Source organism: Jaculus jaculus, chromosome 19 (genome assembly GCF_020740685.1).
Source record: "Jaculus jaculus isolate mJacJac1 chromosome 19, mJacJac1.mat.Y.cur, whole genome shotgun sequence".
Classification (NCBI taxonomy): domain Eukaryota; kingdom Metazoa; phylum Chordata; class Mammalia; order Rodentia; family Dipodidae; genus Jaculus; species Jaculus jaculus.
The window spans coordinates 18,029,645-18,050,063 of record NC_059120.1 but is presented as its reverse complement, the minus strand read 5'-3'; the positions used below and the strand labels follow the sequence as shown (position 1 = coordinate 18,050,063).

Below are 20,419 nucleotides of genomic sequence, written 5' to 3'. Positions count from 1 at the left end.
GATGATGGGACACTTACTAACCTCTAACCTCTGGTAAGTTACCTGTCTTCTTGATCAGAGAGGATGTGGAGACCCAGGAATGAATTCCGAATCAGTGTATCTGCAACAGGAGAGTGACATCAGAGGAAAATCAGTCCTCCAGGCTTCCCAAAAGAGGAAGGGCCACTTGGTCAGCACGGCCTTATCCTAGCAAGGACACTGCTGAGAGTCACAGAACTCATAGGTCCCTAATAATCTCTCCTACAGTGACATTATTGACCTCCAAATTGTACAGTTAATTCTGACAGCCTGCATGTTCTTAATCACCCAGTAAGAAAAATATAACTACAATATAAACAAAGATTCTGACTAATAGGTTCCCTTGTCTGATGCTGGCTTAATATTAAACTCTAACATTAACTCAGGCCTTCTGTCTCTGCCTGTCCCTGATGACTTCTGAACTTCACCTACGCTGACCCCAGCTCCTCCCACTTGCCTTAGCCAGAATCAGAGCTCCTCCTCATCCCCTCCTTCCCTAGCCCTAACCCTACCTCATCCGGGGAGTAGCACACTGCCACCCCAATGGGCACTCTCAAACTTAAACTCTTGTGTTCCTACTCTTGCCCTGATCCCCAAATGTGCCTCCTGATGGCCCTTTGCCTCCTCTCTCTTGCTCCAAGCCCTCTCTCCCTTGCCTCGGAATGCTCATCCTCCCCTTGGACCTGGCATTTTGATGTCATAGCTGCTGACAAAGGTAACAAGCTCCTTAATTCTTTCTTCTGTCCTCTCACAGGGTGTGCAGAACCCATCTCCCTCACCCTCTCTATAACAGGTATCACCAGTGACTGCCCCAAAGCCAGCTCAATACAGGGATGGTATGAGAGAAATCTCTTGTTTCATTCAGGAACCAAGACGTTACAACATGCTACGCTGGCGCTGACTACTGATCTCCCAACTCTGTCACCTCTAGCCACCATGAAACTGCCTCATCACCTGCCCCAAAGAGAGACCCATCGACTGCATTATCCAGCCTCTCCCATAAGAACTCATGGCCCCTATGATCAGCATGAAAAAATTAACCTTCATCTCTTATCATTAACAAAAGGCTGGAATGTTAGGTCAGAACAGGCTCCCAAAATGGAATCACCAAGGGCAGCAGAAGGGTGACAGAGACTTAAGGAAGTAGGCTATCCACATTCCTCAAGCCACTATCCCTTCCTTGCCTAAAATTGCCCCAGGTCATGGTTTCCTGCCTCCTTATCTCATAAGTTGTTTGCTCATTGTTCTGGTCTCACACCCTACCTAATAGAAAGAACAAACAAGTGCTTTTCCCTTCCTCGCCTTCTCCCAATTGAAGAATCCCTATCAAGCCCACTATCTCCAATCGCAGGTTGGCTGTGCCCCCCTCTTGTGAGCCAGCCCTGGCAGCTCTTGCTTTTCCCAAATAAAAGCTTCCATCCTTTGCCTCAGAGTGGTTTGTGTGGTCATGGTCACTCGTGAACCTTACAGTTCACTTGGTAGGATGTCTTGCATGCACAAAGCTCTGGGTTCAATCCCCACTGACATATAAATGGGGCATGGTGGCACAAACCTGTAATGCTGACACTCAGGAGGTAGAGGCAGGAGGATCAGGAGTTCAACGTCATCCCTGGCTACGTGGTAAATTCCAGGCTTCTCAAGGCTACCTGAGATCCTGTCACAAAGTGGCAAAGCAGAACATGTGGCTACCCCTGGATTAACAAGCACCCTCTACCTCCTCACTACATTTTATTTTTGGTTGTCACATCTGGTCTATGACTCAATGCTTTGCATTGGCTGACTGGCCATCTCCACTGCTCTGGGATGCATGGTGCAGATACAAAAGACTTTGTCTCTATTTTCTTCACTGTTGGATTTCTTCCCAGTTCCTGTGCAATTCCTGGCTCATATTAAATGCTCCAAAGAAATCTCTTAAAGAATTAATTTTTTTAGATCTATAAAATTAAAGGGCTAGGAAGATGGCTCAGTGGTACAAGTTGCTTGCTTATAAAGCCTGTCTGTCATTCTCAAATAAATAAATAAAAATAAAAATAAATTTTAAAAAATAAGAATAACCAGCTGGGCATGGTGGCGCACGCTTTTAATCCCAGCACTCAGGAGGCAGAGGTAGGAGGATCGCCGTGAGTTTGAGGCCACCCTGAGACTACAGAGTTAATTCTAGGTTAGCCTGGACCAGAGTGAGACCCTATCTCAAAAAGCCAACAAAATAAAATAAAATAAAATAACCTATGAAATGGCCAGGCAATAGAGTGAAGGAAAACTCTTGGATTTTGGTCTGTCAGATCTTGCACTAAGTATGAGGTTTGCTTAACTAAGCCACACATCCTCAATGGCCCTGAGTTCCCCATGTGTATCATAGGCACAGTACTTGCCCATTGAACTAGTAACTTTTTGGTTGCTGTGACCAAATACCTGGCAATAAACAACTTGAGGAAGGATTTATTTTGGCTAATAATTCAGTGAGGGCCGGAGCGATGACTCACTGGTTAAGGCATCTGCCGGCAAAGCATAACAACCCTAATTTGATTCCCCAGATTTGATTGTCCAGTACCCACATAAAGCCAGGTGCAAAAGTGGCTCATGCACCTGGAGTTGGTTGGCAATAGCTAGAGGCCCTGGCACACTTTCTGTCTGTCTCTCTCTACTTGCAAATAAATAAATGAAAGCTGGGCATGGTGGCGCACGCCTTTAATCCCAGCACTTGGGAGGCAGAGGGAGGAGGATCGCCGTGAGTTTGAGGCCACCCTGAGACTACAGAGTGAATTCCAGGTCAGCCTGGGCTAGAGTGAGACCCTGCCTCGAAAAACCAATAATAATAAAATAAATGAAAATACTTTTTTTAAGCTAGTTCAGTGAAGACCGGCCATCATGGAAGCAAGGCCCCATGGCAGAAGGCTGCTTCCTTACATCTCAATCAGTCAGGAGGCAGGGAAGGAACACATCAGTGCTCACAAGCAAGTTTTCTCCTTTCATCCTTTTTATTCCAAATCTGGGACTCCAGTCCGGGGGGAGAAGGAGATGCCACCCACATATCCCCCCCAAAGGTATGACTCATTAATATCTTTTTTAAAAAATATCTATCTACTCATTTGAGAGAAAGAGGCAGATTTCCCGAGTTCTCGTGTAAAGAGCTGTACACATCTGGAGACCGCGTGCAGTGGCTGAGGCCTTGGTGCACCCATCCTCTCTCATTCTCCTTGCAAATAAATACATTAGTTTTTTTAAATGGTATGATGGTGGACTGGGGAGATGACCTAGTGGTTCGGGCACTTGCCTGCAAAACCATAGGGCCCAGTGTGGATCCCCAGGACCCACATAAGCCAGATGCACAGGGTGGTACGTGTGTCTGGAGTTTGTTTGCAATGGCTGGAGGCCCTGGCACACCCATTTCCTCTCTCTCTCTCTCTCTCTCTCTCTCAAATAAACAAAAATAAAATATTTTAAAAATAAAAAAATTAAAAAATATATCCTGGTGACACTCTGGTACCCAATTAGCTTCCATTGTGATATTTCAAGGAATGATATATTCTAACAATGAGAAGCAACCTTTAAAGTGACTTTCTTTTTAATTATTTTTTTCTTTTGTTTTTTTGAGGTAGGGTCTCACTCTAGCCCAGGCTGACCTGGAATCCACTCTGTAGTCTCAGGGTGGCCTCAAACTCACAGCGATCCTCCTACCTCTGCCTCCCAAGTGCTGAGATTAAAGGCATGTGCCAACATACCCAGCTTGAAAGTGCCTTTCTTAAAGGGGCATGTTACTCTAACAGCTAATTTGGCTGACAAGATTTTTGTCTGTTTATGGGTTGGGGGTTTTCGTTTTTTTGAGGAAGGGTCTCACTTTAGTTCAGGCTGACCTGGAACTCGCTCTGTAGTCCCAGGCTGGCCTTGGACTCACAGTGATCCTCCTACTTCGTCTCCCAAGTGCTGGAATTAAAGGCATGCACCACCACACCTGGCTGCCTTTTATATATATATATATATATGTTGGTATGAGATACTCTGGTGTAATCCATATCCAAATCAATTAACCCTCCAAGTACCCCACAACTTGAATGTTCTTTCCAGCTATTTCTCCTTCCCACCCACCCCCCTTTAAATTTGTCATTTTTCTACATTACAAAAGAAGGGCAAGCCTTACTTCTCAAAAGTCAGTTTATGGGACAGAAAGCTGGAAGAATCCATTCTACATGTAGTTCAATGGGAGAAAGAGAAAACACCAGTGAAGATACTCAACAGTGGACACTGCAAGTCTTAAATTTGGCCAGCCAGGCCAAATGAGCCACTGGGTGCAATAGTGGCACGTCCGTCATGGTGGAAACCAACTGCCCTCTAATTGGACTGGAGGCCCACTCCATGGGAGGGAATACATCCCTGATACTGAAAACTTAAAACTGGGGTAGTCATGAGTCCTAGGGGTGTAACGTCTGCTGCTGTCTGGCTAAGTGTATATACTATGCTTATCAAACTGCCCAGTAAACACTTCTCTTAATGTTCATACCCTTATATTAATGCTATTCTCATTGTTGGTAGAGAATCTTCTCCTTTCAGATGGTAGTGACCTTGGGATGACTCAGAAGGCATCATGGTGCTGGGAAGAAGTGACAGGAGTGCTCAGCACTGCAATATCTATATCACACCTTCCAAGGCTCAGGGTCTATTGCGGAAGAGATGGCAGAAAGAATGTAAGAGCCAAAGGAAGGGTAGGACTCCTTACAACATGCTCCCCGCCCCCCGCCCGACATAAAATGGCCTGAATATCCATGACCTCACAAGACCATCATAAGAGGAGGAAAGATCATGACATCAAAATAAGAGAGACTGATTGAGAGGGGGAGGGGATATGATGGAGAATGGAGAATCAAAGGGGAAAATGGGGGTAGGGAGGATATTACCATGGAATATTTTTTATAATCATGGAAGTTGTTAATAAAAAAATTTGAAAAAGAAAAGTCAGCTTATGTTGTCTTACCTTGGGGATACAATTTTCAAGCTGCTAAGCAGAGAGTTGTTTTGAAATAAGCACAGGGTTACAGGCACTGGGAAAATGAAAAACTGCCATCGTTGAGAAGCAAATCCTTTTGGCTCTGGAGGAAGCTGCCATTCCTTTGCTCTGGAGGAGGAACTGACCTCAACCAGCATCAGAAGAACATAAAAACCTTTGTGTGTGTGTGTGTGTGTGTGTGTGTGTGTGTGTGTGTGCGTGTGTGTGTGTGTGTGTGTGATCAATCTCCAGATAAGCTGTGGCATGTACTGAGAAGTTCAGGATTGGAATTATACTGTCTGTGCTCCTTCCTACTTGTGTGGTAAGATTTGTTAAGCATTTGGTTACAAAGCCTTTTCTTAATCTAGTAAGAATATTTAACCTATGCATCAATAAACTACTTTAAAGTCCACATCTCATTAAGGAATAACTTTGTAATAAAAGTTCATGTATGTATCATAATTGTTCATCAATATTTTTACTGAGAGCTTTAATATATTAACATATTGCAAACTGGTCATACTCTCATCATCTTTTCTGCAACCCTATTCCACTGAGGGTCCTCCTCTCAAGACAGGGTGTCAGTAATCACTGTGGGGTCAAATTTTAACAAGGCTGGAGAGATGGCTAAGCGGCTAAGGCATTTGCCTGCAACGCCTAATGACCTGGGTTTGATTCCCCAGCACCCATGTAAGCCAAATGCACAATGTGGCACATGTGCCTGGAGTTCATTTGCAGTAGTTAAATGCCCTGATACACCCATCTCTCTATCTCTCTTATTTTTTAGAAGTTAATAGATTTGTTGCTATGGTCAGTTGTGTGCTAGCAAAAGTCACAACAATAAAAAATTTATTTCATCATTAGAGCTTTACTGTGATATGAATTAAAAACCACCTTAGAGGGACTGAAGAGATGGCTTAGCAGTTAAGGAGCTTGCCTGCGAAGCCTAAGGATGGAGGTTCAATTTCTCAGTACCCACATAAGCTAGATACAGAAGGTGGCACACGCATGTGGAGTCCATCTGCAGTGGCTGGAGGCCCTGGCATGCCATTCTCTCCTCTGTCTCTCTCTGCCTCTTTTTCTCTCTCAAACAAATAAATAAGTAAAATTTTAAAAACCACATTAGACATATTGTTTGTACATGTGTAAGCTGTGTTTGCATGTATGTGTGTGTATATATATGTGTGTGTGTGTGTGTGTGTGTGTGTGTGTGTGTGTGTCCCAAGAGAATAATATGGTAACCAAAGAAAGGCTTCCAAACATAAGACTGTTACACTGGAATCAAATTATAAAGGAAAAAAAAAGGAATAAAAATAATTTCTACAACCAAAACAACTACATAAATTTCCTGACTTTTACAAAAAAGTTCTTTCTGTGTGTCTTAAATGATGGGTAACAATGGGGACCAAAGCATTTTGGGATTTAATTTCGCTTCCACTGGGTAGATTTAAAAGAGTGATTTGGGGGCTGGAGAGATGGCTTAGCAGTTAAGCACGTGCCTGTGAAGCCTAAGGACCCGGTTCAAGGCTCGATTCCCCAGGACCCACGTTAGCCAGATGCACAAGGGGGCACACATTTGCAGTGGCTGGAGGCCATGGAACACCCATTCTGTCTCTGTCTGTCTGTATGTCTCTCTATCTATGTAACTATCTGCCTTTCTCTCTCTGTTGCTCTCAAATAAATAAATAAAAAGTGATTTTTTTTTAAGTAATTGTGTACATGGCATGTGCATGCCACAGAACATGAGCGGAGGTCAGAGGGCAACCTTGAAGTTTTGGTTCTCTCTCTTGCCACTTTGTTTGTGACAAGGTCTCTCTTATTTGTTTGTTTGCTTTATTGCTGGGAAGGCCAATATAGTAGGTGCATTGGAATTACAGATACATGAGCCATTTCCTGTCTGGCTTTTATATGGGTGTTGGAGATGGAACTAGGGTTGGCAAGCTTGTAGGACAAGGGTCTTAAACAATATTTTATGTTTTCACAAATATCATCTTTTACCCTTATTTAAAATAATGATAAAACATTTAGATATTAACTTTAAAAAGTATAACAGAAGCAGCCAGCGTTCAAAATTCTCCAAGAATACAGAGATGCCATTTTAAACTATCTGTGAGCCACTAGTCTTGGAAAGCCATCTAAAACTTTGACTTCTGACAGAAAGACAAAGCAAGATTGTTTCAGAAAGTACAAAAGCTGGGCTGGAGAGATGGCTCAGCAGTTAAGGCACTTGCCTGCAAAGCCTAAGGACCCAAGTTCGATTCTCCAGGTCTGGAGTTTGCAGTGGCTGGAGGCCCTGGTGTGCCCATTCTCTCTCTCTCTCTCTTCTCTCTCTCTCCCTCTCTGTGTCTCAAATAAATAAAAAAACAGATAAATAAAATGTTTAAAACTATATCTTTTTTTAAAAAAAAAGAAAAATAATAGCTGGGCGTGGTGGCACACACCTTTAATCCCAGCCCTCAGGAGGCAGAGGTAGGAAGATGGCCATGAGTTTGAGACCAACCTGAGACCCCATTGTGAGTTCCAGGTCAGCCTGGGCTAGAGTGAGACCCTACCTCAAAAAAACCAAAAAAATAAAAAAGAAAGAAAGAAAGAAAAAAACAAAGAGTATAAAAGCTACCTTAAGCATCCCTTGAACTGACTCTGAAAACAGTTCAATTACCACTAGTTCACTAACTGTCCACCTGATACCTGTTTACACCAAGGATAGTGTGTCTTAGAACTCCTAACCTTACAAGCGAGTTCACCCAAGTCTTGGTTAGATACCAGTGGAAAGCTAGTGACATGAATGGCGCTCTGGAGAGGGGAGCATGCCTGCTGGATGGCCTTCCTCAGGTCCCCCCGGATCCGCATTACTGAGCATTCGCAGCATGTCAGGGCTGAGGCCTGGCCCAGCAAGCTGAGAGAGAGAGAAACAAAACCTATGTTTTACCTGGAAGGCACACCTGGTTGGAGGGAACGCTGCTTTTGGCATTGGGCCATGGTCAGTGTACAAGGCTCGGAGACCGAGGGGAGGGAAAAGCCTCTGGCGCAGGTCGGCAGAAGAAAGGTGTCAGTCGTGGTTTTTACAAGGACACTTCATGTGAGTTTGAAAGATGGGCATGTGGGCGGGGGGGGGGGGTGGGGGTGGCTGGCTCACCGCAACCCCTGTGGCAGACTGGCGTCAAGCACCGGCTCGTCAAGAGCATCCCAGGTAACAGGAAGGCACACAGCCATGGAGTGAAGCCACCTGGCTTCCTAGAACGTCCCTCTGTGTCACAAGTATCTCAGGGTGGCTGTGTGCGGGTGTGTCGGGGGGTCGCTGCACAGGATCCATGGTGCACGCGCTGGGGGCACACCGAAGGCGGAGCTGGGCACTGGCACAAGCCAGACAAAGGAAGCCTTTATGATCAGTACATCCAGGCATTAGCACTTGCTCACTGGCAAAAGGTGCCATCCAGCGGGATGAAATTTACCTTTTAGATTAGTGGGTGCAGTGTAGTGTGCGCAACAAACTGGGGGTTAGGGGGGCCTGGGTGCGAAAGACAGGCAAGATTTCAAGATCCCAAATTAAATCCTCAATTCGATGACAGTTTCTGGTGGGCTGGGGAAAAGGCCTTTGCCCCTTAAGCACAAGGGCATCTCTGGCCAGACACCACCAAGTTCAACTCCCCAGAACCCACATAAAAAGTTTGGCAAGGCCATGCATGTCTGTAACCTCAGTTACTGGAGGGAGAGCCGGGCAGGGGTGGGGAAGGCTAAAGAATAGCTGAGGCTCACTGAAGGACGGCAGCTTGGGGGTGGGGGGAGAGAAAAAGAGAATGAGAGGGCAATCCAGCACAAGGAAAGAAATACAATGACTAGGCCTGATGTGGTGGCATACACCTTTAATCCCAGCACTCGGGAGGCAGAGGTAGGAGGATCGCCATGAGTTCGAGGCCACCCTGAGACTACATAGTGAATTCTGGGTCAGCCTGAGCTAGAGTGAGACCCTACCTCAAAAAACCAAAATAAATAAATACAATGGTAAGCGATAAGAGAACACTCTTCTGGCCTCCAGGTGAGGTGCACACATCTTCACACACACGTGCACATACCACACCCATACTCTTACACACACACACACATGCACACACAGACAATTTTCGGTGCTCCTAGCACAGGTTCACACAGCAAAGAGACTGTGGAGGAAGGGAACTACAGGAAGAAACTAAAGGACATGTCCTCTCCATCAATCAGCCACCGGTGGCACAAGCGGAAGGGCAGCGGGGAATAAAGCCGGAGAATCACAGCACAAGGTCCAGTGCCGTATTTCTCTGGGTTAGATGACCTGGTAAACATTTTGCTATTTACAAAACTATAGGACCTAAAGATAAAGCGTCGTGTGGGGGAAAGAAGAGTGGCCACTAACTCCAGGCCCTTATTTGTTCAATGAATTACTGACTCTCTCATTGCTGTGACCAATAAAGAAGCAATTTGAGGATGGAAGGGGGTTATTTTGGCTCACAGTTAGAAGTTAGGGTCCACCACAGACAGGAAGGAAAGGCAGCAGGTGCTGGTCACATTCAGCCCAAAAGTGAGGAGGCAGAGAGAGATGAAAACACGGGCTAACTTTTTACACAGCCCAGGAACCCTGCCTATGGAAGCGCTCAGGCCATATTGAAGGTGGGTCTTGGCATAAACTAACCAGGAAAAGCCATCACAGACACACTGTGGTAGCTTGAATGAAATGTTTCCCGTGGGCTCATGTGTTTTGAATGTTTGGTCCTCAGATGGTGACAAGTTGGGAAAGTTATGGGGCCTTTGGGAGGTGAATTCACACCCTTTCTGGAAGAGGTGTGTTGCTGGGAGGTAACAGAGCCCAGCTCCAAGCCCACCCATAGACCGCTTCCTTCCCTGTCCTGTGGAGATGTGACGCCCGCCCAGCCAGCTGCTCTGCCTTCCCAGCCATGATGAGAGCTCCCCTCAAAACTGGAAGCCAAGCCACAGGGGGTGGCGCACGCCTTTAACCCCGGCACTCAGGAGGCTGAGGTAGGAGGATCGCTGTGAGTTCAAGGCCAGCCTGAGACTACACAGTGAGATACAGGTCAGCCTGAGCTGGAGACCCTTGAAAAAACTGAAAAGAAAGTGAAGACCTTTTCCTTCCATAAGCTACTCCGGGCCCATAAGCTAGCCCAGGTCAGCCGGGGCTAGAGTGAGGCCCTTCCTTTAAAAAATAAAAATGAAAGAACTCGCCGGGCATGGTGGTGCATTCCTATACTCCCAGTGCTCAGGAGACAGAGGCAGGATCACTGTGAGTCTGAAGCCAACCTGGGACTTCAGAGTGAGACACAGGTCAGCCTGAGGTAGAGTAAGACCCTGCCTTGAAAAAACTGGAAAAGAAAAAAAGCAAAAACCAAAAGAAACCCTTTCCTTCCATAAGCTGTTTCTGGTTGGGTGTTTTGTCAGGAGACGAGAAGGCCAACCACTGTACCTCCGACCTGTCTCCATGATGTCAAGGTGACAACCAAGATGAGCCAACACATGCACTGAGGTGTGTCATCACAGGTATCGACAGCCCCAGTGTATGCCCGGTGGGATAAAATGATTTGCCGCCCTTACACACATCGGTTCTGGGCTGCTCCCAATCCACAGCAGGCTTTAGAGCAGGCCGGGCACAGAGACACACCTCTGCGTTCACAGGACTGACATCCTGGTGGTGGTGAAGGGGACAGAACACGGGGAAGCAAACCGTAAACCGCAGTTTGAAAGGTTGAGGGGCTGGAGAGAGACGGCTTAGTGGTTAAGGTGCTTGCCTGCAAAGCCAAAGGATCCAGGTTTGATTCCCCAGTACTCATGTAAAGCCAGATGCGCAAGGTAGCACAAGCGTCTGCATTTCGTCTGAAGTGGCTGAAAGCCTTGGTGTGCCCATTCTGTCTATATATAGCTGACCACCCCCTCTCTCAAATAAATAAATAAAATATTTAAAAAAGATTTTTTAAAAAGGCTGATGAGGACAGGGATCATGGGCACAGGTGGCCAAGGAAGGGACCTTTGAGGTCACAGTTGAGCTAACACTTCATCGAGGTGAAGGGAGTTATCAGGGGTACATGCATCAGGGAAGAACAGGATACATCGGAGAGCCCCCCACCCCAGGGAGCAGTGAGCTCAGTGCCAATGAGATGAGAATTCAAGGAGCACGGATAAACCCAGAACAAGTTCAGGCACAAGGGCACCTGGAGGATAATGGCAACGAGAGACCTGTGGCACCCGAGGGCAGTATGGGCAGAGCCCGGGAGAGCCTGGGAACCTGCCTCACCATGCACACCACGGGGCTGCGGGAAACGTCTCCGTCACTTAGGACTGCTGCTGGAAAGCAAGTCAGGGCTCGGCACAGGGCTGTCTGCCTCGGCCCTGAAACGGGGCCAGCAACAAACCCATTTAGTTCTGCCTAGAGAAATGAACTTTAGCTGAATCAAGCGCGCCTTAAATGCGTCCACTCCTTACAACAGATAATCTGCAGTCCAACAGCCGACAGGTCGCTGCAAGGTAGGGGACATGGAACACAGGCAGTTGCAGAGATTAGAGGGGTAACAACCCCCCCCCACACACACACATACACACATTAATTTCCCCCTTTAGAAAGCTCAACCGTACAGGGCAAGGATAAATGGCCCCTTCTGCCAATGGCGTCTGCTGCCAAGCTGGCTTCCTGCCTACACAAACCTGAAAGCCACACATGGGCTGGACATGGTGGCTGTCCACTGGCCCTGGCGTTGGCCATCGCAGGCAGAGGAGTCCAGCCAGCCCTCTGAAATGCACCATCCGTGACTCTCGTTCTCTGGTCCATGTTATGAGCTACTGATTCTCTTCCAGACAGCCTCTCCCCACTTGGCCACGTGCCTCAAATTCTACTGGCCACAGACGATGCACAGCAGCCAGCTGCCCAAGTCTGAAAAGCTCCTACTTTGCAGCTTCCTTTCTCAGCTATGTCAGCTTGGTCTACCAAGAAAGCATGTGTATTTAAAGCCGGTCAGTACAGCACACATCGTCAAAGAATTACATTCTTCCCGAGTCAGGTAGCCTCCATTGCAAAACTGTATTTTATATAAGCTTATTTTATTTACTGTGTGCGCGTACGTCTTATAGGCAAGGGGTCTACAACGGAGCTCCACCTCCAACTCCGTAAACACTGATTTTTTGTGTGCTTGTTTTTCGAGGCAGGCTCTCACTCTAGGCCAGGCTAAGCTGGAACTCACTCTGTAGCCCAGGCCAGGCTTGAACTCATAGCAATCCTTCCACTCAGCCTCCTTGAGCATGGGGACTGAAGGCGTGCGTCACAATGTCTGGCTTTATAGACACTTATTTTAAGATAGCTCCAAACATTATGAAATGACTTTATTTATTTATTTATTTATTTATTTATTTATGTTTTGGAACAATGCTAGAAGCCTGCAGGTCCTTGTCTTGGCATGGACTTATCTGTGTCTAAACTCACATTAGAGCACATTAATCCTTGCTAATCGCTGCAGCTCACTCATTAAACGTCCTGCTTCTCAAGTCCCCCTAAAGCGTCTCTGTGGTGCATTTGCGCCTGCTCTCACGGGACCCCTCTCTCCCTCCTGACAGCATTCACCATGGCTACCTCCACTTGTCTGTAGCAACTGCTCCATGTCTCCTCCAATACTGCAACCTACTTGTGTGTGTGTGGTTTTTCGAAGTAGAGTCCCGCTCTAGCCCAGGCTGACCTGGAATTCCCTATGTCATCTCAGGATGGCTTTGAGCTCACCATGATCCTCCTACCTCTGCCTCCTGAGTGCCTGGATTAAAGGCGTGTGCCACCATGCCCGGCCAATACTGCAATCTAAATGAGGACTTATCACTGTGTCCCCAGTGTCTGGCACACAGTAAGTGACTAAGCAAATCAATAGTTGGTTAAAAATACTATGAGCTGGGCGTGGTGGTGCACGCATCCCAGAACATGGGAGGCAGAGGTAGGTGGATTGCTGTGAGTTCAAGGCCACCCTGAGACTACATAGGGAACTACAGGTCAGCCTGGGCTAGAGTGAGACCCTACCTTGAAAAACCAAAAAATAAAATAAAGTAAGATAAAATAAAACTAAGAGCATTATGAGCTGGGCATGGCACATGCCTTTAATCCCAGGACCGCCATGAGTTTGAGGACAACCTTGGCCTAAAGGGTGAGTTCCAGTTCAGCCTGGGCTAGAGTGGGAAACAAACAAAGATATTAAACTGGGGTTGGTGAGATGGTTCAATGGATAAGAGTGCTTGCTGCAAAAGCCGGAGTTCAGTTCCTGGTATCCATGTAAAAAGCTAGGCGTGGGCTAGAGAGATGGCTCAGCACTTAAAAGGCAATTGTTTGCAAAGCCTGACAGCCTGTGTTTGACCGCCCAGTACCCATGTAAAGCCAGATGCACAGAGAAGCAGGCATCTACAGTTCATTTGCAGTGGCAGGAGACCCTGGTGATCCCATATTCTCCCCCCTCCACCTGCCTCTTTGTCCCTCTCAAATAATTTTTTTTTAGAAAAGCTACGTGTGGCTGCACCTGCCTGTAACCCCAATACTGAGTGAGCAGAGGCAGGAGGATCGCTAGGGCTTGCTGGTCAGCCCGTCTAACTAAACTGTGGTGAGCTCCTGGCTCATAAGAGAGTCACAAGGCGTGGTGGTGCACGCCTTTAATCCCAGCACTCAGGAGGCAGAGGTAGGAGGATCACGGTGAGTTCGAGGCCACCCTGAGACTACATAGTGAATTCTAGGTCAGCCTAGGCTAGAGTGAGATCCTACCTTAAAAAATAATAAAAATAGAGAGAGACTCTGTCTCAAGAAAATAAGGTCGAAGAGCAACAGAGGAGGATACTAAACATCCTTTAGTCTCCACACACGTGCATGCCCAAGTACACGCATCACCACTCATGTGCATACGTCACACATAGTACACAGCTCTTCTTCTAAGCATATAAACCTTCCCATACTCTGGGGCTGGGGCAGACTGCATGCATAAAAGGATGTTCCCAGCCAGACGTGGTGGCGACGCCTTTAATCACAGCACTTGGGAGGCCGAGGTAGGAGGATCACGGTGAGTTCAAGGCCAGCGTGAGACTACAGAGTTCAAGATCAGCCTGAGCTAGAGTAAGACCCTACCTTGAAAAACTAAAAAGAAAAAAAAAAAAAAAAAAGGAAGTTCCCTAGACTATTCCAAGAGACCATGTCAGGCCCTAAATTCTAGGTATAAGCATGAAAGCTCCCAGGAAATGTTCTTATGAAGCTGTCAGCTCCTGCCTTTCTCTTCTCTTCCATTCCTTCTTTTCTTTCCACCACTAGAGCTCGAAAGTGAAACATCATCTTGGACCACAAGGTGGGGATGGAGGCCTCACATCCTATGTATGGTAGCTCTAAATACGCGTACCCAAATTTTGTTCTCAAAAGACTAGATATCTCTGGTTTGCCCATTTAAAACCTTTGGGACTGGGGTGGGGAAGTATTTATAAGACTTCATTATGCAGTCCAGGTTGACCCTGAACTGGAGGCAATTCTCCTGCCTCAGTCTCCCCCATGTTAGGATGACAAGCATGTACCACCACTCCTGGCCGTCTACAGCCCTCTGACTAGAGTGTGCAAGTGAAACAAACACCAAGTCCTTGGATTATCCTACTCACAGTGCTCTTTGTGATCTGAATTAATCCTGTCATCCAAAGTGATAGCAAAGTTCAGGTGCAAGTCCATTGGTTTGCAGAGTTCACACTCCAGGGGAGCGTGGGTCAGAGGAGCTCCGACTTTCAGTTTGCAGTAGATCCAGGGGCTGGGGAGAAGCGTTTTGAAATGATGGAAAGGGACTAAAGAAGAGAAAATAAGGCAGGCTTGAGTAAACTCAATTCTGCATACCTGAAAAAGAATCCAAGGGACTATGCTACTGAAAAGTACTCAGTCTCCACTGACCAGGGACCCGCAGGGAGCTGAGCACAGAGGAAAAGCAGGGCCGGCTGTGACGGCGCATGTCTTTTGTCCCAGCACTCTGGAAGCTGAAGTAGGAGGACAGTCACGAGTTCGAGGCCAGCCTGGGCTAGAGATCCTATCTCAGTGGGGGAGGAAGGAGAGGAGAAGAAAACCAGCAGCTGTACCACAAGGCAGCTGCCACAAGGGGAGGAGACAGACCAGAGGGAGAACAATAAAAAAATAAAAATAAAATTAAAAAAAAACACTGAATTCCAAGAGGCAAGAGATGAAGTTCAAATATACGCAGCATGTACCGGGACAGGGGAAATCACGTGATCCACATCCAAACCAGCATACAGGTCCAAAAGGCAAAAAGAAAAGGTCAAGGTTCCAGCCTTGACAACTCGGTTTTATGCATTTCCTTTACGCTGCTCACAATAGCATTGAAGGAGTAAACAAACTGTGTGGCAAAGGGGTCGTTTCTAACTCTAAAAGAAAGAAAGTCAGAGAACAGGGGTTTTACTTAATCACCCCTCTGTTCACTTTCTAAATAGTTTATTTTTGTTTACTTATTTGAGAGATATTAAGAGACAGAGAGTGGGAGAGAGAGAGAATGAGCACGCCAGGGCATGCAGCCACTGCAAATGAACTCCAGTTGCATGCATCACCTTATGCCACTGACTTACGCAGGTACTGGGGAATCGAACCTGGGTCCTTTGGCTTTGCAGGCAAGCACCTTAACCACTAAGCCATCTCTCTAGCCCCTCTGTTCACTTTCTAAATAGACACCCATGGTAAGACTTTAGGACAGAGATTCAGTAGTGCTAGGCCCAACTTTAGTTAAGATCCATCTTAGTGGTCCAGAAGAAAAAAAAATGGCTTATGATGTCTTCCAAAGGCATTCTTTTTAAGAATGTTATGTAATAAGGTGTGTTCAAACTTTTAAAAGACATAGTTGAAGGCTGGAGAGATGACTTAGCAGTTAAGGTGCTTGCCTGCAAAGCCTAAGGACCAGGTTTATTCCCCAGGACCAATGTAAGCCAGAAGCACAAGGTGGAGCATGCACTGGCGTGCCCATTCTCTCTCTATCTGTCCCTATCACTCTCCAATAAATAAATAAATAAATAAATAAATAAATAAATAAATATGTATGTATATATACATATACATATAGAGAGAGAGAGAGAGAGGGAGAGAGGGAGGGAGGGAGGGAGGGAGGGAGGGAGGGAGGGAGGGAGGGAGGGAGGGAGAGAGACACAGAGTTGGGAAATAAAAGCAGCAGTAGCAGTCAGAGTCAGCTAATACAATACAGGGTAGAAGGCTAAATTCTACATGGCCATTGGGCCTCAACACTTCTGTTGGGAAGGTCACAGACCCAAGCTATTTGCTGTTACATTCACTACTGTGAAAATCAGAGAGCAGACATGGTCATTCTATAAGGAAAGCAATGAAAACCATTCTGCCCAGTGTGGAATAACACAATAGCACCGAAATGCATTTGTTTCTGATAAAATCAATGGGTAGTAGAAAGAGGTGGGGAAGAAGTTGGAAGTTCAACTTGAGGCAGTGAATGAAAATCAGGCATTTATATGGAGAGCAAAAAAAAAAAAAAGTTTTTTTAAGAAACATAAAATATTCATAACATTAAAAGGATAAGGAAAGGGCTGGAGAGATGGCTTAGCGGTTAAGCGCTTGCCTGTGAAGCCTAAGGACCCCGGTTCGAGGCTCGGTTCCCCAGGTCCCACGTTAGCCAGATGCACAAGGGGGCGCACGCGTCTGGAGTTCGTTTGCAGAGGCTGGAAGCCCTGGCTCGCCCATTCTCTCTCTCTCCCTCTATCTGTCTTTCTCTCTGGGTCTGTCGCTCTCAAATAAATAAATAAAAAAGTTAAAAAAAAAGTATAAGGAAAGAACTTTAAAATGTTTACAAGGAGGCAGAGCGGGTGAGTGGATCCCTCTTTAGCTCACTGGCCAGCAAGTCTAGCCTCACTGGTAAACTCTAGGCCAATGAAAGACCTTGTCTCAAGAAGTTACTGCTCACAGCTGTTGTTGCCTCCGTAATACTCCTGGCCCCAGCAACACGCCACTGTGTATGATGAAGGAAGGTCAAAAGAAAATGAAAGCTGGAAAGCCGGGCGTGGCAGTTCACGCCTTTAATCCCAGCATTTGGGAGGAGGACCACCTTGAGTTTGAGGCCACCCTGAGACTACATAGTGAATTCCAGGTCAGCCTGGGCTACAGTGAAGCCCTACCTCAAAAAAACAAAAAACACCAAAAAGAAGAAGGCTGGAGAGATTGCTTAGTGGTGGTTAAGTCGCTTGACTGCAAAACCAAAGGATCCATGTTCGATTCCCCAGAACCCACATAAGCCAGATGCACAAAGTGGTGCATGCATCTGGAATTCACTTAAAAAATAAATAAAATGAAGAAAGACCTCAAAAAATAGTAGAGGGTTGGAAGGAGGAAGGTTTCAGTTTTACAGACATGGGGGAGTGGAGGCAAAAGGGGGAATAGAAGGTGACTAAGGTCAAACTTCATTTTTTACATATATAAAAACTGTTGATAAACATGCTTTTAGGGGTTGCAGAGATGGCTCAGCGGTTAAGGTGCATGCTTGCAATGCCTGATGGCCAGAGTTCAATTCCCTAATACCCACATAAAGCCAGATGCATAAAGTGCCACACATGTCTGGAATTGGTTTGCAGTGGCAAGAGGCCATGGCATGACCATTCATATATCCTCTCTCTCTCTCTCTTTCTCTGTATTTACAAATATATAAATAAATACACTTGAAAAATGTCGTTGGCATTCCTGAAGAATGACACCTAAGGATGTCCTCTGCCCTCCACATACATGTGCCTACACACAGAAACATGCATACATACAAGCATGCATACCACACACAAACAACAAAAGAAGACCTACAAGTTAAAACTACTTTGAGTAATTCTAAATTTTAAAATATTTCCCCTTTCAACTTCAGAAAACAAAAAAAAAAGACAAATTTTAGGCCACTGAGGATAAATACCCACATAGATTATAGATTATTCTAGAAAATTTTAAATAACATGTTTTTTTTCCAAATGTCATTGTTTAGGGCTGTTTTTCCTTTTCTTTCTTTTTTTCATTTAATTCACATTGTTTTTATCCTGAGGATTATGAAAATTAAAACAGCAGTGGAGAATATTCAGGAGTTTGAGGAACAGGCTTAAAAACCAATCTCAGTGCCGGGCATGGTGGCGTACGCCTTTAATCCCAGAACTCGGGAGGCAGAGGTAGGAGGATTGCCATGAGTTCGAGGCCAGCCTGAGACTACATAGTGAATTCTAGGTCAGCCTGGGCTACAGTGAGACCCTACTTCGAAAAACCAAAAAAAAAAAAAAAAAGAAAAGAAAAGAAAAGCAATATTAGTAAGTCAAATAGAGTTAATCACAATATGATTTTTTCATGTAAGGGTGTACATGTTGGAACACCTTTCTGAAGAAGCATGATTGCAAAGAACAGTAAACTTAATTCTAACCTAAGGATTTAAAATCATGACTCAGTGTGCACTCATTAGTGACAATTTTGCTCACTCCCTGAACCAAGAGTCCTTTTTAGCTCAGAGCAGTATCAGACATGTTAGGGCTTAAGGTCTTAAGTCACACCGGCCCAATTACCTGGGCGATTAGCTGTCCTTTCAATTCTCTTCAAGAGTGGAGGTGTTCACTGTGAAAGCCAGGGGCAAAAGAAAGTCACCGCAGCCCCATAAGTCAGTTTTCTTTGGGCCTTCAGGCAGCGTCCAAGGGAGGCGACTGGAACTGTTCCTTAATCACACTACACTTTCCCACACCTAGGCCCTAAACTTCGGTTGGAACCCACAGCAGCCCAGCAAGCATACGTGCTATTCCATTTAGTATGAGTGGTCTTTCTGTAAAACGCAGCAGGAATAGTTGGGGCCAGATATTGAATCCAAGGCCTTGCCCATGCGAAGCCCCTCTGAGCTATCCGCACAGCCCCTAATTTCTCAATATATACTGATCAAACTGCCTTAATTGGCTACATATTTATGTTTACAAAAATGTCCTTTCTGTTCTTCTGGCTTTTTGCTTTTAAATTTACGTTTGTCGCTTTTTGTTGGGAAGCGGTTGTTAGGAGGTAGCCTTCCAGAGAAAAGTCTCCCACAAATGTCACCCGACCACAGGTAACCTATGGACTGTGGGAAGGCAGGAGGGAACACAGATTAATGAGCCGACCCTGAGCCTCTTCCTGGGTGACCTCTCAACAGCCGGAGCCCGGCAGGACAAAACTCTTTGAGCCCCTCTCTACATGGGCATCACTTGATATTTTTTCTCTCCCAAACCCCAGATTCAACTCCGCACTGTAGGCCAGTACAGTACCCAGGGGCAGAAAGTGTCAACAGGCGGCGCCAGGACAGGAGGCAAACGGGGGACCACCCAACCCTGGCGCTAGTCCCCATCACCTGCGGCGTGGCTCGTGCTGGGAGGACAGTGCCCTCCCCGGGTCGCCCACCTTGTCCTGCAGCGCCCCCAGGACTCGCGCGCACAGGTGCAACGCTGGGCTGCGGGGGTGGCAAGGGGACCACCCGGGCGCGACCACCCACGCCTCTTGCCCCAGATGACCCCAGCATCCAGGAGCGGAGGTGCTCTGAGTTTGGGGTTGGGGGGGTCGGAGACCGTCCCCCAGTCTGTCCAGGAGCCCCCGGGCGCTCAGTGAGCACGCCACCTGCCCGTGGCCGGGGCTCCCAGGTGAGGCGGACGCAGGTAGGCGCACCTGCTCGGCCACCCCCACCTGCTGCAGCCGCAGCCGTGGCCGTGGCCGTGGCCAGCCCTCCGCGCTCCGCTTCCGCCTCCACCTACCTGCGCGCGTCCCGCCCCGGGGCCCGTGCGCCGTGCGCTCCGCGGCCGCTCCGGGGCGCGCTGGCGGGCGGGCGGGCAGGCAGCGGCCCGCGGCCCGCACTTGGGCGGCTGCCGGCGGCCGCGGGCTCAGCGGGAAGCCCCGGCGCTGCCCGGCTCGCCGCCTCCGAGCCGCTCCATTGTGACGCGGCGCGTTCCGACGGCCAATGGGCGCGCGGCGGCGCGAACCGCTGACTAAGTTCGCGGCTGCAGGAGGAGGGGACGGGGCGGAGGCAGCGGGCGCGCGGCGGAGGCGGTGGCGGAGGAGGAGGAAGAGGCTGCGGCGGCCCCGGGGATGGCTGCTCTGGCCGGGGAGCTCCGATGGCTGCCTGAGCGCCCCCCACCTCCCCCGAGCGTCTGGTCCGGCTTTGGGGACTGCGGGGTTCCCGCCGGGGACAAAGCGCCGCTCCATCTCTCCACCCCCATCCCCACCCCCCAGCGCGCCATGCGGCCAGCCTGGGGTCCGCAGGCATCTGGGCACAGCCACCCGTGAGGGCGGGTGGAAATTGAATTCCAGAGACCCCAGGGACAGGGGCTTAGGGGTCTTACCAGCACCCGCCCCCCCTGGGAGGGCTACGCCAGGGACCCTGGCCCTGCGGCGGCCCGCTTTCTCACGGG

At 47.6% G+C, this 20,419-nt stretch overlaps 1 protein-coding gene across 1 annotated transcript in view; it reads right to left on the bottom strand.

The window, feature by feature from the left end:
* Nucleotides 1-19,790, bottom strand: part of Lrrc8b (leucine rich repeat containing 8 VRAC subunit B) — a 104,584-nt gene extending 84,794 nt beyond the window's left edge. The window contains exon 1 of the mRNA XM_045138315.1: nt 19,766-19,790. The gene's annotated coding sequence lies outside the window, so the exon portion shown is untranslated. The remainder of the gene's footprint in view (nt 1-19,765) is intronic.
* Nucleotides 19,791-20,419: the final 629 nt, after the last annotated feature.